The sequence below is a fragment of the Microcebus murinus genome, chromosome 8 (assembly GCF_040939455.1).
Source record: "Microcebus murinus isolate Inina chromosome 8, M.murinus_Inina_mat1.0, whole genome shotgun sequence".
Classification (NCBI taxonomy): Eukaryota; Metazoa; Chordata; class Mammalia; order Primates; family Cheirogaleidae; genus Microcebus; species Microcebus murinus.
The window spans coordinates 53,496,552-53,514,581 of record NC_134111.1 but is presented as its reverse complement, the minus strand read 5'-3'; positions in this window follow the sequence as shown (position 1 = coordinate 53,514,581).

Genomic DNA, 18,030 nt, shown 5'->3' with positions numbered 1-18,030 from the left:
TTCTTTATTGTTTTTATTAGAGATCAATATTATTTTTGTGATGTTATTGGATGCACCAAGGAAATCTACATAAATTACTGCAAGCCACCAAATGCATGGCCAATGTTAGCCACTATGGGAAACAGGCTTTATAAAAGTGAAATATTTTACTCACTGTGAAAGAGAAATAGATTTTAGCTTTGAGAGAACTGTATTCCAATTACTTTTGTTGTGCTCCAGTGTCTTTCTTATTGCACCACCGTAACCACATCACTCTCTTCATATTTCAGGTTAATGATCTGATTGGACTGTAAACATTTTGTTAGACAAAGTTACACCCATTATACTTGCAGCCATTTAAAACAGGGAATATGTGCAAATGAACCCAGATATCCTTTTGTATTAGCTATTTTATTAGAGTAATAATGTGCAAATCCTGATTTGCATGTTCAACTAAATGATTACAAACAGTTTTTGACATGTAAATTCACAGCTGTTCTACATGCTTCCACTGAGTTTGGCAAACGTGAATTGGTCTATTTGAGTTATCCTCCTTTGATTTCTTCAAGAAAATCAATATAATAAAGTAATTCTTTCCTGCCATCCTCTTCTTTGCTAAGCTCTTCTGAGAACAGTCAGAAGGTGTTTTTCCTTCAATTATTTCAGGCTTGTTTGCATTAAATCCTTTCCAACAGGCGCCAGTAAATGTGTTCCCTTAATAAGGATGTCTCCCTTTGAAATAAGCTAAATAAAATTTTACATTTAAGGTGAGTAAGAACCAGTTATGGAGAAAATTGCTCAATATCTGTTCTATTCTAATTTCTTTTTCCATGCAAAGCGTGCTGGAGCTCTATATTGAGAACAAGTGTGATGATGTCGCATACATAATTCATGCTTCTGGCCTTCTCCACACTCTTATTTTTTCCATCAAAATCCTACATATTTAGATAAGGTCAAAGATTATTCTTTATTTCTATCCATAAAACATTATTAAGGAATATGAGTATTTTAGGAATATGAATATATGGGTATTTTATTCTTCAGAAGAATGTCTGATTATGGTAATCTCACAATATGAGAATTTTTCTGTAGATATTTTAGCTTTTGTTTACTTTATGAGTTTTTGTTTTGTTTTTATTAGTTGGTAGGATCCCAATTATTTAAGTGGATGGCATCCTTATTTGTAAAGATGCCTAGAATAAAAGCTCACTTATTTATTAGGAAGTAAGGCAAAATCCTGCCACTTAGTCCCCAAAGAGTTCATCATTCTGGCATTTTTTATATTGTTCTCCTTGCCCAAATTGTATTTTAATTCTAGGAAAAGTACACCGAGTCTTCAGTTACATAAGTCCACTTCTCAGTCTCCTTTCCCAGCTCCATTCTCTTATTCTTGTTTTGGCTGTTCTTGTACCTCGTGAAGATAGTTGGTCTTCCCCATCTGGATAGCCACAGGCATTTCAAACTCAATATGTTTAGAACTAAACCCATCATCTTCCTCCTCAAATGTATTTCTACCATGTAATGACTTGTATGAGCCAGAAAGAAACCCAAGTGCCAGGTTTGATTCTGCCTGGCATGTTTAGACAACACCCAAGTCCTGTCAATTCTACTTTCTCAATATCCTTCGAATTTGTCCCCTTATGCTTATTTATTTCCCCTGGCCTCTTCCTGGCTCAAGACACCAGCATTCTTTCTTGAATTACTAAAACTCGCTACCCCATGTTCACATATGCGTCCACACCTGGCTAGCATTTCTCCTGCCCACAAACGCGCACTCTAGACCCGCGCTGGAACTGTCCATGTGGTCAGAGGCAAACTCCCTCTTTGGCACCCTCTCTTGTCCAGCCTTCTCCATTAATCACATTTACTGAGTGTCTGATATGTGAAAGGCCCACTTGCTTAGGGGGCTAGGAAGAGTGTGAGAAGTTGTGATCTCTGCCCACAGGGGATCTAAATAATCTAGCGGACCTTTGTGGCGGTTAGACGGTAGTGAGGACACAAGGAAAATCACTGAGCTCGTCTCAGCCACTGTGGCAACTCACACTCTTGTTGGAAAAAAAAAAAAAATCAAAAGGAGCTCAAAGTTTTAAAATGTTCCTAATTTGCCACCTACCACCCAGCAGTATTCTCAAGCATACATTTTAATCTTTGAGATTAGGATTTCAGCCGTGAGGGTCTCATTTGATTTCAAGGAATGTCCAAAGGTCAGCCATAATACTAAAGTTGTTTCATCTCTGCTCCAGCATCTGGTGGTTGTAACTTCCCACCTCGTTCTGTTTCTTCCTCAAGGTCACTCAAGGGCTCAAAATATAGCTCCATCAGGAGAGGATGATTCTGGGGTCACTTTGTGCAATTCACTCTTCCCTGAGATACCTTCCCAATAGCAAAGATTTTCCTACGGCTCCTGGACATGTAACACATGCCACCAGGTTTTACATAATATTTCTTCCAGATGGCTTCCAAGTTGTCAGGGAAAGTTGCACATCCACAGAGTTGCCAGCTTATCCATGTGCTCCCCTGCACCCCCCTCCTCCAGCCTCCCTCCCTGTCCATTGTGGGCTCAGGATTCCAGGAGTGGAGCAGCAGTCTCCCCATTAGATAGGAACAGATAACTCAGATCAAATCTCCATGGTAAATCGGCTCCCAGCACCTGGTGCAGTTCCTTTAATGAAGCCTTTTTCTCTCCATGATATGAATCCATTAGACACTGAGAAGCTTGAGTATGTAAAATATTTTGTTTATCTGGCCCTTCTCTAAGGTACTGTCTGTCATCATAGATGTCTGCAATAAATATAGCAACAGCATCACTGGATGTGTGAAGCGATTAGATTTATGAGGCACATAAACTGCAAAGCTTCTAATAACCATAATTCCTAACTTCAATCATAATACCAGTATTAGTGTCATGTTTTCCAGAGGATTTTATGTTTCTAAAAATATCTTAATTGTGGTTACCATGCTTACCCTCTAATTCTTTTAATTTGAAAGTGAAAAGGCTGCCAGAGACAGGGCTAGAGAAAACAGCCCAGCCTTCCGTATTGTTTACATGGGCAGTGGGGCAAGATGGATTGCCTGTCCTGCATGTTTTGCAATTAAATTAGATAAATTTCCCTGGGAAAAAAGAGAGTCCACACTAATAAGGGACAACTGATGACAAAATCAAACGTGGGGGTGAGGAATAAACAGTAGGATATTTTTCCCCTCTCCGCTCATCCTGTCCCCAGGGAGGTTCTGTCTGAATGCCTCTAACGTGATCTCCTTTTAATTATTTGGCATCATTTGGAAAACCTTTAAAAGGATGCCGACCATCAGTCAACTCTCCTTTTGACCCAGGCTTCAAATGTTAGTTCAGGTGCTTGATATAAGATTCTTGGCCTGTGAAGTCTCTCTTTGACTTTCAAGGATAAAAGGAAGACAAGCCCTCTTAAGTTTGCTTAGAATACACACACACAAACACCTATTGCTTTTCCAAACTTAAGCAGAAAAAATGTATTGGCATTATTCTGTGCAAATCTTGGCCATTTGGTCTGGCCATATATAGTGCTGCTCTTTCAGGTTCACTATGAGGACCGTCTGGGTGCAATGACTATTTTTGCATCTTTTTAGAGTTTGGGAGATGTGAAGGTCACCTCAGATCTAGTCATTGAAAGATGATTCCACACATACATCACAGAGTTCAAGATCCTGACAATGACATGGCAGACTCTGGCTAGAGATGGAGAGGCAGGGTACTTAAACCCAATAAATATTTTTTAAAACTTTCTTTCTGAATAGACCCAGACTATAAGATTGTCATATAACATTCAATTAACAGATATGTATAAAGTAAACATATAATTTCATCCTCTAAAGATAACCACTGTTAACAGCTTGGCATGTATCATTGCAAGCTCCTTGCTATTCATATCCAAATATATTATTATTTTACAGAAATGGAATAGTACTATAACATGCTGTTTTTATGGCTAGCTTTTTCACATAATAATATATCATGGATTTCTGGAGAAATAAATACACACAGTCTCAATCTTTTAAACTCTTCTTTGGCATTCCATAGTATGGTTGGACCATAATTTATTTGACTGTTCTCCTACTGATGGGCATTTAAATATTTGTTCTTACCGATAATGTTTCTGAGAACATCTTGTTCCATGTATCTTTCAGTGCTTATGAGAATATTTCTGCAGGACAAATTCCTAAAAGTGGAATTAAAATTTTTATAGTTACTATCAAACCATAAGATTGATATGTGTTGGGAAATTTTTAAAAATTGTGCTCCTCTTTCCAGTTTTACCAATAATATGTGAAAGTGTGTTTTACTCACACTGTGGCATGGGGATTAGCCATTTATTTAAGTTTAAGCTATTCCTTTTCTCTTTGGTAAGGGCTCTGATAAAATGATCTCACCATTTTAATTTGTTACTTCTTGGATTAATAATAGGATTGTGCATCTTCTCATATGGATATGTGTTCTTTCTTTTTGTTCTTCTTTATTCATATCCTTTTCATATTTTTTCCTCAAAACTGGCACCATAGTGTCCTTATCCTATTTTCCATTGGAGTTTTTATCTTTCCTTACTAAACCATGGATAATTTTTATATATTATGTTTTTGTAAGAAGCTGAAAGTAATTTTCTATGTTCTATTTTTTTACTTTATGGTATACTCTATCACACATAAATTTGATATTTTTTTGGTAAATTCCACCAATCTTGTACTTTATGATTTCTTACTTTTGTATTCTGGTAAGAAAAATGTTTTCCACTCTCAGATGATAAGCATATTCTTCTGTATTTATTTCTAGTAACTAAAAAATGGTGAAATCTTAATAAATCATCATTTTGTTTTGGGGTCTAATATGAGATAATAATTTAACTTCCTCTTCTCCAGATGGTTATTAATGGCCTCCACATCATTTAATGAGTCAGCCCTCCTCTCCTTGCTAACTTTAAGTGCTATACTTAAAAGTCACTGACCACCCCTCTATTCATGAATCTGTTTCTGCACTCTCTGTTCCATTAATCTAGCTATAGTAACACCATGTTGTTTTAGTTACAGTTGCTTTAAAATATATTTGAATCTGGTAATACAAATTCCCCTCTCATTATCTTTCCCTTACAAAAAATTCTCAGGTATCCTAAGCATTTACTCTTCCAGATTAGCTTCATTATTAATTTGTAATGGTTGATGAAAATTGGAATTTTTTGAAATTTATTAACATACATTCTATTTTGAGAATTTTCATTTTCTTTTAAGGGCATTTCTCTGTTTTTTCTTATTGAATATGTAGAAGACACTAACTACTCTCCCTAAATGTCTGCGTGGAACAGTAGACAAAAATAATGCAGGCTAAGAATGTAGGTTTTGAGAAAGATAATGTTATAATTGGCTAGAAAATGACAGATGAGTCAATGCAATAATAATACAGGAAAGTGGAAAAGCATGTAGGTGGCAAGAGGTAAGTATACAGTGAGTGTAGGATGCAAGAATGAGCATGGAATGAAAGTGAGTATAGAGGGAGGGAAGTGAGAAATAAGATGCAGGAAAGATTAATTGAAGGGCAAGATAAAGACGTTGACCTGTGGCTGGTTGGCAGGCAAGGGCTGGAGGATTTTCCACAGTCTCATTTATGTGGTGTGGGGCTGCAGAGAGGTTGTGGTTGAGCCATCACCAAGTGGCTCTGGGATACGAAGCCAGTGGTGGAGGGTGGGTATGGGAATGAAGAGTCTTATGGGTCTGAGTACTTGACAGGAAATGATGTTGAATTTGATCAGCACAAGAAGAAACAAGATTAATGGGGCAGAGTGGGGAAAGAGTGATATGGGCAGACAAGAGGGCCCAGTTCAGAACCCAGGGTGGGAATTTAAATGGAGCTCTGCACAGGGGTACAGGCCTCGTGTAGACCCACCCTAAGCATAAGGACAGGGCCTGAAGAGCATTTCTGGCCAGGGGGACCTTGTTAAGTCCCCTTTACCCCTCCACATTTGCAGTTCTGTCTGCAGGTCTGCTACACAGTGTACATATAGTTGGCCCTCTATATCCACGGGTTTCACTTGTGCAGATGCAACCAACCATGGATCAGAAATGTTTGGAAAGAATAACAATACAACAATAAAAATTAATATAAATAAAAACAATACAGTATAACAACTATTTACATAACATTTACATTGCATTAGGTATTATAAGTAATCTAGAGATGAGCCAAAGTATACAGGAGGATGTGCATAAGTCATATGCAAATACTATGGGATTTTATTTAAGGGACTGGAGCATCTACAGATGTTGGTGTCCTGGGTGTCCTGGAACCAATCTCTCACAGGTACTGAGGGACAACTGTATGTGTTTCATGCAACTTTCCCATCCTAGCTGTACCAAATTTGTTCCGTGATGGACACTTGACCAAAGCTGGGCTACTCACTCACTTCCTGGGGAGAGCTGGAGTTGGGACAGATGGAAACAGATGATCTACCTCGAAGCAACTGCATTATGTACATAAAGCTTTGAAGGTCTTGGTGACCATTTCACCATTACAATCTAGAGGCAGAGAAAAATAGTCTATCTTAAGAGAGAATAAAACATATGCACAGGAAAAGCAGAGACCGATTCTTCTTTCCAGATTATTTGACCCAGCTGTATTCTATACTTTGAGCTCAATGCAATACTCCAGTATGCCCCCATCTCGCATAAAAATAGCTGGATCAAATTGGGATTTTGCTACACAGAGTCATAGAGGTCTTAAATAATACAGCAACGAAGGCAGATATGATGGGGAAGTCAAACATTTCCTTTTAAATAAAAATCCAAGGTTTAAATTAAAGGACTAAAACATCAATGGTGGAATTTCAGAAAGCAAAGATTCAACAGGCTAGACCGAGAAGTAGAAGTCAGGGTTCTGCATTCAGCCAGTCCAAGATTGTCAGCTAGGGCTGGTGGAAAGAGCACTGGACGGAGAAGGAGAAACCCGGGCCCAAGGCCATAGAACCCTATGGCGTTGAAGGAGAGTTGCTCAGCCTCTTCGAAGCTGTCTTCAGAGAGGTTAAAACAGGGCAATGTGCCTGCTTTACTGGCCTTGCCACACAGGAATTTTTAAAGTGTGTAGCAGAGACCAGGTGCACCCAGTGGAATGTGAAATACTATTTGCGTGGAAGTGTTGTTACAGCTGCCTTATAGGGTCTGTATTATAGCACTGTGCTCTCTGGGGTACAGCACTTGTAAGCTCGGTAGCTGACTGGTGCGTTATCACATACTAAAGCAGGAGGCTGTGATAAGAGACGGAGGGCAAGGCTGGGCCCGTGCAGGGCTGCTGGGCAGCACAACTCCAGGGGGAGCCACTCTTACTCTGGCCTGTAGGACATGACACAGAACTCCATGTGAATGAGGCCCTCTAGGGTTGTGCAGTGCCACAGTCCTGATCCCAGGGTCGCATCTAAAGCGAATGCTCCTTCTCATGCTCTAGTGCAGACAGTGGAAAGGAACATTGGTTAAACATAAAAACAACCTTCAACTTGAGGAATTCCCCTGGCAGCTTTGTCACAGCTGCGTTGTCCAAACCTTTGGGAAAAGGCTGAAAACATTAGGAAAAGCATGGATCTGGCTGGTACCTGAAGGCACACACCCCATAAACTGTGTCAGCACCCCATAAACATGCCACTCTTAATGGCAAGTGCATGTCCCTATTCACCACCATCATTTATTCTACTACAAAATCTCCCGGAACTTTATTTCCAGAATTCCTTTTATCTTAACCATTAAACCAGCCTTGAGAGATATTGAGGTCAGTTGTCGTGGACCTGAGTCATATCTCCCCCTGACCTCACCTGAGCAGTAATCTAAATAGTGGCGAAGACTGTTGAATAATGAGAACAACCTTGTGACAGGCTCCCCGATCGGCTGGCATGTACAGAAACCTGGACCCATCAATCGTCCCATCATGGTTTATGAATGTTCACCCTAGAATAAGGATACTTTAAAACATCTGCTTTGGTGAGATAATGCACATGGGTAGGTGCGTGAAAGTTGGAGGTCTGTTAAAAAGACGTGCAACAAGATGGAAAGAGGGTCGCACAGCCAAATATACACATAAAAATATGATGTGATGCTGTGGGAATTGTGTCAGGACAACTAAAGTTGGGAGTGGATCTGGGGGTTGCAAAAACTACACAAAACAAAGAAAAACCCAATTAAATCAAAGAATATCTCATTCGCCCTCGAGGAAAAAAAAAACAGAAAAAATAATGAAATGGTGTTTTGTTTCGTTTTCTCTTTGATGGTGGGGAGCAAAAAGAGAATAAAAGAAAAGGTCCCTGGCTGAGTGGGAAGACCTGCCCTGCAGCAAGCAGAGGCTTGTCCTATGAGGCGTCCAAGTTTCTATCAGGGAGAATGGTCTTCACACGGGCACGCCAGGACACACTGCTCTCTCGGATGTCACGGGAGGCAAGTCAGTCAGCTCTCAGATAAGTTGTCGGGGTTTCAGGCCCAAACTGAGCACCGAGCACTGAAGAGGGAATAGCTTGCAAGTGTGAGGAAGGGATAATGGAATCAGTCACCCTTTTTGAGAAATCGTGGAGGGTGGCAGGGGTCAAAGATTGCAGGGTCTGATTGGTCTTGACTTCAAAACAGAGAATTCTGACAAATATAGAAGACTGAGATTGCTCATCTCCTGCCTAATTCAGGAATGAATTCTAACAAGATCTATGATTACCTGAAAGTAGAGAAAGTCTTGTTTATTCAGGAACTACACGGATTCATAAGAACAATTTATTTCACGCAAACAACCCTTCTGCCCTCTGCCTTTCCCTCCTTCCCTTTCTCTCTCTTTCTTTCTTGTAAGTTAGAAGCTGGGCACATAAGGGAATTCCAGAAATAAGTACACCTACTTTCTTTAAAGGCTTTCTGTATCTCTCATTTTGTGACCAAGATGAAAAATATGGGAAATATATTTATATATAACTATATCATTAAATTAAAACATTATGTCAATATGTTATATTAACACACATATAACATTTTAATATGTGATTACATTATAATATACGATATATTAATATTAGATAGATTATTGGTAATAACAGGATTAAATTAACATAATATTTAATATTATAATAATATATTTATATAAAAGAGGGGAGATATATAGCTAAGTAGCTAAATGGCTGCTTCATAGATTAATGTCAACCATAGGAAGTAGAATGAGAGCATGCAGGATTTTACAGAACCGTCTGATCAGAGCTAATTGGAAGTGCAAATTCCACCCAGCCCAGAACTAGTGAAACAGACCCAGTGGGGGTGGAGGCTGGGACTCCCCATTTTCAGCAACTCTCCAGATGGCTGTCAGGCACACGCACAAGTCTCTGTCTTTAGTCTTGACTTCTCCTCTGAGTTCTGGACTTGTACACACATAGCCTTGTCAACATCTCTTTTTGGATGTCTAATAAGAGTCTCCCACTTCACATGCTGCCATTAGAATTCTTTATGCCCTCAAAATCCCCTGTTCCTTTAGTCAATGGTACCACCGTCCGTGCAGATGCTTGGCCAGAACCTAGGAGTCATTCCTCTTTCCCTCAAATCCGATATTGGCTTTACCTCCAAAAGACATTATGATTTGGCCACTTTTTACCCTTGCCACTGCCACCAACCCTTGTCAAAGTCAGAACTATCTCTTCTCTGGGTGACTGCAGGTACCTCCGTTGATCTCCCTGCCTCCACTCTTGCCCTTGCTCCTTTTTCTTAGAGCAGCCAGTCTGATAGGCTTCAACAGCGTGCATGGACTATTGATTCCAAGTTTTTTACCTACAAGTCTTTGATATCATTTCTGGCTATCTCAGCTTATAGCTCACTCTCTTGCTCCCCATGTGCTGGCTGCCCTGGCTCTCTTTCTGTTTTCTGAGCACACCAAACTTATTTCTGTCTCAGGGCCTTTGCACTTGCTGAGCTCCTTTGCACTTGGCATGATAGCCTCTGTTTGTAATTCAGGCTTCGGAGAAGACTTGCTCAACAGCCCCATTTCACAATCTACCTCATTACCCTGATTCATTTTCCTGCCTAAAATTCTTATTTATCTACTTATTTTCTGGTCATTATATGACTCCTTGATAGAATATAAACTCCATATGAATAGAACACTGCTTAGTGGTCGGGCGTGGTGGCTCACGCCTGTAAACATAGCATTCTGGGAGGCTGAGGCGGTTGAATAGCTCAAGGTCAAGAGTTTGAAAACAACCTGAGCAAGAGTAAGACCCCATCTCTACTAAAAATATAGAGAAATTAATTGGTCAACTAAAAATATATAGAAAAATTTAGCCAGGCATTGTGGCGCATGCCTCTAGTCCCAGCTACTCGGGAGGCTGAGGCAGAAGGATCGCCTGAGCCCAGGAGTTTGAGGTTGCTGTGAGCTAGGCTGACGCCACGGCACTCACTCTAGCCTGGGCAACAGAGTGAGACTCTGTCTAAAAAAAAAACAACAAAACACTGCTTAGTACATCACAAATACGCAAGAAGTATTCACTAAATGAAGGAATCACTGGTGCAACAGGAGGCTGGACTTTGCCATCAGACCTGGGTTTAAGTCTCTACTCCATCTTGGCTCACGCTTCCAGCCCAATACCCCTGAGCTTTGTATAACAGCCTGGCTTTTTTGAGGCTGCTGCTACCTTTTCCCATTCTGATTTTCAGGCAGCACATTTGCTGAAGACTTGATCTGCCCCATGATCTTCTTCCTTTCCCCAAGGCCTGGCATGACCCTGGGGGACTTTGTTGTCCACATGGTTGAAACTGCCAGCATCACAGTGCAGTAGTTCTCAGCAGTAGCTGCACGTTAGATTCGTCAAGGACGCTTTGAAGCAATACCAGGGCTGAGGTTCTCAGAATAGTCGAATTCAGAGACAGAAAGTAGAATGGTGGTTCCCAGGGGCCTGGCGGGGGAGAATTGGAAGTCATTGTTGAATGGGCATTGCGTGACTTTCAGGTGGAGAAGATGGAAAAGTTGTGGACATGCCTCGTGGTGATGGGTACATAACAATGTGGATGTTCTTAATGCCATGGAACTGGACATTTAAAAATAGTTAAAATGATAAATTTTATGTTACATATATTTTAGAATTAGAAAACCAAAAAACAATAAATGTCATTGCTGAAATCATCAGCATTTCTGAGGATAGAGCTTGGGTGTTGTGTCAGTATTTTTTTAGAACTCCCCAGGTGATGTGGCCAGCCTGGAACCCACTGTTCTCCCCACCTGTTCCCTGCCTCATGCCTTGAACCACCCCCGTTTGTCCTCCATTTCCGCCACTCCCTCCCATGACAGCACCCTGGGTCATCTCTCAGGGACATTTAAACCCAGCTTTGTCCGATGACCACATGGCTCTCTTCTCTCAGTCGGCCCCTCCTGGCCCTACACAGTCCCAGACCATCCATTCCCCCAACACTGAAATAATTTCTCCACATCCTCACCAACGCTTGTAATCTGTTTTATTTTTTATAATAACTATCCTCATGGGTGCGATTCTACGTAGTTTTTAAGACCTGGCCAGTGTGGAAGAAAATGAATTTTTGTGAGACATCTGTGAAGTTGTATGACTTTCTCAAGAAGGGCTCAGTGGTCCAGGTGTGGGAGCAGAGAGCACACCTTAATATATCAGACCATAGACTTGATCAGTGGATAATGTGGAATCATTAAGGAGCAGTCATTCTGGGAAGGACTAAGATAGATATTTCTCTTTGAAACTGCTGGATAAAGGATTCACCCAACTTGTAATGAGGTGGGGTAGGAGATAACAGTTGAAACACACTGTTGTTTCATTTACACATTATCTGTATCTGGTGCTACATGAATTTATGGTTAAATTTATTCCAGGAACTATAAAATAGCATGTTGACCATGTTGATGGGTCAATCTCCTGTAAGAGCTTAGTTTTTCTCAAACTTTTATTGCTGCAATCACAAACTTCTGACCAAAGACCCCCCTACCTCTTGGCCGTTGTTAAGGAGAAGTACTGAAGCAGACGGAGCCAATGCACACGGGTGATCCTAATGAGACCAGACCAGAGCTGACATCTTCCAGAGAAACCAGGGTGCTCCTTATCGTCCAGGGAGTGCTGCTCTTCCCAGCATGTGACAGGGCCTACGTATGTGGTGGGACTGATACACATCTCACAGGGACCTTGGGCTACATATGGTATGGCATCCAGATCAGAGAAGAGAAGAGTAGCCATGACCTCTCTGGGCTGGTCATATTGCACATGGGCTATTGGGGTTCGTTCTGAAAAAGACTGTTTCAATCAGAATTCACTAAAGGAAATGCTCCCCAAAGGGGACAAATAGAAGGGGAAAGAGTCTGGAATCTAGACTGGCTGAAGGGACAAATGGTATTTTGCTTAGAGAGAACAAGGCTAGTGGATTGGGGAGGAAGGGAATGAGCTGTAAGAAATGCCTTCAGGCCTTCAGGGGACCAGGATGTAGAAGAAAATATGTTCATGATAGGATGCTCCCAAAAGCAGTATTGGAAAAAATGACTAAGAGTTACAGGAAAATAGTTTAACTCTGTGTAAGGCAGGTCCTTCTGGAGCTAAAAGCAAGAAGAGGCACTGCTTCATGAGCTTTATGCCCCTGGGACTATTGGAGGTGAGACCAACTGACCAGTAGGCAGGAAAGTGACACAGGGCTCAACATGCCTAAGACCAGGAGAGTCTGTGTCAATTAGAGCCTAGCGGGCGTTGAGGAGGATTAAACAGTGGGATCTTTAACTTCCACTGGGGAAATGGCTGTGTTCAGGCGCTGCACGGAGCAGTCCAGTTCCATCAAGGATCCAACATAATGTCTCTACACAATGAAGGAAACACATTTTCACCTTTTACTGTAAGCAAGAAGCGACATTTCTCACAAAAGGGTCAAAGGCACACAGTTTATTGACACAGCAGACAGAGAAGGTTGAAGCTAGAGGCAGAAATTGCCGACCCATCGGGAAGAGCCAGATGTGTTACAGTAAATGCAGCCTCAGTCCCAGCCCCAGAGTAGGCAAGCTCAAGAACCTGGTTGCTCCATGCTGGAAACTTCCATGGGAATCATCTGAGAGGGCCTTGATACCTAAAAGTTGTGCTTCCCCAGAGTGCGCGGCTTTAGATAAAGCCTTAGCAACAAGGGCCCTCCCTGAGCAAGATGGGAACTTCCCCTTGCAGAGAGTATGGGCTGAGAACAGCGCTGACACACAAGAGTGCAGGGCAAACACAGCGCCTTCCCAGAATACTTGCAGAGTTCTCTTGGGGGATACACTGCAGAATCTCCTCATGCTTGTGGCAGAACCATTAAAGCCAAAACTTGCATTAAACAAAAGTACACAATTTGCTTTCAAATCTTCACGGAGGGTGGTAGCACTTATGGGAATTTCTAACACCAGCTTTAATTTTCCTGTGAAGCAGAATTTGAATTTTGTTTAGGGATCCTCCTTTTTTAGCCCCTCCTCAATTCACAGACTGACTAGGCTCAGTCCAGCCAGAGGCATGGCCTGGGTAACCCACCTATTGCTCTCCTTTCTGGCTGCGTGTGCTCTAAACATTTGAGCGCTTTGTTAAGGGGTGGTACCGCAGAGGGAGTGGGGCTCTGACTAATTCCCTGTGGGCCGCTTAGGCAAGCTGCAACACTTCTATTTTTCTCACCCCTTCCTGTGCCACAAATCACAAATGAAGCTGTAAAAGGAGATATAGCATGTCAATGACTCCTTTTTCAATGGTATGGGGAACAAGAAAAACAAAATCCTTTGTTGTTGTGAGCTCTTACTGGATGTTTTGTCACGGCTGATTGTTAATTACTGTCAGATAGCACTTTGGGTGATTAATTGACCTTTCTTAGCAAAAACAATAAAGGCCATTTGACTAATACAGCAGAAGGCAGAGAGCATGTTTTTTTGCAGTCTGTTCCTATTGCGGGGGGATTCTCTGCCTTGGCCCCCTGATTTCTGACCACGCCAACTTGGGAAATAATGCCAGAAATACTTTCTGCCCTTCATCACGGGTCCTTGCCAGAAGGCTTTAAATCTGTTTGCAAATATTACTTTTGGAGTCACCAAGACAGATTATTTTACTGAGGATGAGTTGTTTATTAAGTGAGAGAAACCAAGGAACAACGCCCAACCAGGAGACTTTCTTCATGTTTTCTTTTCTAAAACCGTTCTAGGCAGTGGGTCATTTCTACCTTAGCATGGGGCTCAGTGGACTTTATGGCAGAACCTGAACCTATTTTCCTGCTTAATGTCTCATGTCTGTGATCCTGGAGCATTTTCTATATGCACAATGCTTTAAGAGACGAAAAAAATGAACTGGTGATTTGACCCTTCAGGATCTCACCATGACCTATGAAGAGAGATATGCACGCAGGTTTACTCGGATTGTCCTGGGAGCCTGGCTCAGGCAGCCCACGCTCTGCCATGGTTTCCCTCGAAGCCGCGCCTCATTTCACACCCTCATCATTTCTTGCCTAGACTTTTGCAGCAATCTCCTAACTGATCTCTTAGTCTCTGAGTCCAATCCACTCTTCACCTTGCCCACAACCATGATCTCTCTAAATGGAAAAATCGGATTCAGTTACTCTGTGGCTCTTTAAAATCCTTCAGTGACAGTGGATAAAGCAAAAACTCCCTTAGCAGGCCATACAAATTCCACCTGGATCTGGCCCATGCCTACTGCTCTTGTGGGACTCGTTCTGCCCCTGTGCCTGGCTCCCAGTGTCCCACCCCCACCCCCAACACCCTGCCCCCTCTTATCCTCCCTCCCCCATCTCTCTCGCCATCTCCACCTATCTGCTGGACGCCTTACTCACTTCAGATTCACTTACGTTTGGTTTCCCCTCCAAGCCTTTTCTGAGTCCCTGGGTAAGTTGGTCTCTCTCTGTGCCTCTGTCCCTCCCTGGGCTGGCTTCAGCATGACTTCCTGGGATCAAGTGAATCTCATCTGCAGAAGTCTGTCTCTCTTGCCTGTACAGTCCATTTTGGCAAGTTTCTACTTGCAGCACTCAGCACAGTACCTACACCTAATGAGTTCAATTAATTACTACAGAGTAAATGAATGAATTAATAACGTCTTCTCACAGGGGCCAGCCTTAGGGCAATTCTTGAATAGCACATTTTTCTTTTACTTTTTTTTTTCTTTTTCTCTTTTATTGCTTCCCAGCCCAGATATTTTATGCTTTTTTGCCAGTTACATATTGTTTCTCTACTCCCTTCCCCCCTGCTGTGATAATAGCTGACAGATGGATAAAGAAAAAACCCAACTCTGTGAAGATAGATATTGAAGAATTAGAATGTTTTATTTTAAAAGATACTTATGGACATAGTTTCTTAATTCAGAAATATTCTGAACTGGATCTTTGTGTCCTTCCCTTCAAATTCATATGTTAAATCCCCAAAATCATGTTATATGGAGATGGGGTCTTTGGAAGGCAATTAGGGTTAGATGAGGTCCTAAGGGTGGGGCCTTCATGATGGGATTAGTTTCCTTATGAAAGAGACACTAGAGAGCTCATTCTCTCTCCAGATGTGCACGAAGAGCAGGTTATTTGACTATATACAGCAAGATAGTAGCCAAGGGAAGTGGCTTCCCAGGAAGCCTACCTTGCCAGCACCTTGATATTGGACTTCTCAGCCTCTAGAACTATGAGAAATAAATTTATGTTGCTTAACTGAGCCACTCAGCCCATGGTATTTTGTTGTGGCAGCCCGAGAAGACTATGACAAAAGGAAATATTTTAATGATAGCATTTTAGGGTAGACTGGTGGAAGAACATATTTTGTAATAGCTCATCTTTCTGTTCCCTTCCTCATATCACCCCATCTAAGGAGTTATCTTGGATTATCACAAAAATCTTATGTTATCTTCTATAGCATCTATTAGAATGGCTAAATCTGGGTCAGTCCGAGTAAACAAATTAAGTCCATTTCATACCCTAGGCATATTTCAAGGTTGGATTTTTTTCACCACATTACAATGCTAGGCATTCTTTAGGAAATACTGCTCAGCTCTTCCTGCTTCTTATTCAGCTGCAGTGATGACAGTAGCTTTATTTGTCCTCTGCATTGATCACCCACCTTTCTCCTGCCAAGGAAACAGCCTGCTAACAGGTGATGGGAAGGAGCAGGGCAGGCAGTGAACTGAGATGTCCTTTTGTGCTTTAGTGAGAGCCAAGATGGTATTCCAGAGCCAGCCAGAGGGCACAGGGGACCAGTTGAATTCCTTGGGGCAACAACGAAGAAACATTCAGTGCCAAATTAACACTTATTCTCCACTTCCAGCTCGAAAGGGCAGATGCTTGTGTTATTTCAGTGGTAAAGTCCCAATGACATCTATTCTTGTTATCATCTTATTTAATTTTACTTAGACTTGGAAAAGAATTCACCTCTCTGTAGTGCATTTGTTGGCTGGTGTGTGTTCCATGTTTTCAGTATTGCTAGGAAATGAGTACACAAACAGTGGCAATACATTGCATACAAACACACACACTCACATATAAATAGTTGTTTACAATCTATTTAAAGCAAATCTTGAAGCTAAAAATCATCAGGAATTATCTACCATAGCTCTATCAAGTATCACTGCAATTAATTTATTTTCAGCTCTTGTTTTTTTAAACCAGTGCTTATAAAGCTATCTATGGTAAAAACAAAAAACCAAAAAAACACATTAAAAAAGTTTCCCCCAATACTTTGTAGATCCATACTTTTGTAAAATACAATAAAAATGAACGTTAGAAAAGTGAAAAAAACCCACAAAGACATAAAAAATACAAACACTGATTTCTATTATTAGACTCAGCAGACATTGTCAAGTTGCTATAAATTTTTTTTTTTTTTTTTTTGAGACAGAGTCTCGCTTTGTTGCCTAGGCTAGAATGAGTGCCGTGGCATCAGCCTAGCTCACAGCAACCTCAAACTCCTGGGCTCAAGCAATCCTTCTGCCTCAGCCTCCCAAGTGGCTGGGACTACAGGCATGCGCCACCATGCCCGGCTAATTTTTTCTATATATATTATTTGGCCAATTAATTTCTTTCTATTTATAGTAGAGACAGGGTCTCACTCTTGCTCAGGCTGGTTTCGAACTCCTGACCTTGAGCAATCCGCCCGCCTCGGCCTCCCAGAGAGCTAGGATTACAGGCGTGAGCCACCGCGCCCGGCCTGCTATAAAATTTTTTAATGTGTGTTCTTCATTTCTGTCCCTACCTGTCACTGACCTGTAACATGTGGGTAAGCGGCCACACTTTGAGTAGTGTAGACCACTTATTGCTTAAACAAACAGGCCCATCGGCCTTCTCCTTGGCCCTACCCCCAGGACCATTTTCTTAGAATTGTCAGGAAGGTTTGAATCTGTTGAAACCTGGGTGCTTTCCCCTGAGTTCGTAATCCGTGGGATCCTTCTTCTGTGGGAGGGCAGTGACTTGAGACATTGCTCCAGATGAACGGATTTTCACTTGTCCTTCATGCCAGATGATGATCTGACCAGAAAGGCAAGCTTGTAATGCCTTATGAGCAGTGCCCTTAGGAAAATGTGTCATAGATGGTGTAATGTTGGGTGCCTTTGGTTCCAGGAGATCTCTTTTGTGGGTTGGAGGCTTTTCAGAATTAATACAAAGCACACAGAAACAGTAAAAACAGCGAGAGTTAGTTAGTAGCTAAAGCGTATGAGGCTTGATTGAGATTGAGGCCTCATGGGCGTGAGACAAAGCTCACAAGTGGCTGGGAGCTGGGGGTAGCAGGAACAGAGAGGAAAGAGGGCATGAAAGGTCCCTAAGGGATACTTTTGTCTGGGGTTGGTTTTATTAATAAAAATTTTAAAGCTACTTTTTAATAGTTCACCTCAGTGGTATGGTAAAGAGAGCCCAAGAACCAGGCCTCACCCATTGCTCCAAGAGAAGCACAGGGCTTAAGATAACAAAAGTCTACTCCTGATTTTGGAAAATAAGAACAAGATATACATTAGTGTGACATCTATAAAACAAAAGCAAAAAGTTATTTATAAGATTCTTAATATTCTTTGCTATCTGTCATTTTGTTGAGAAACTATACTTTGA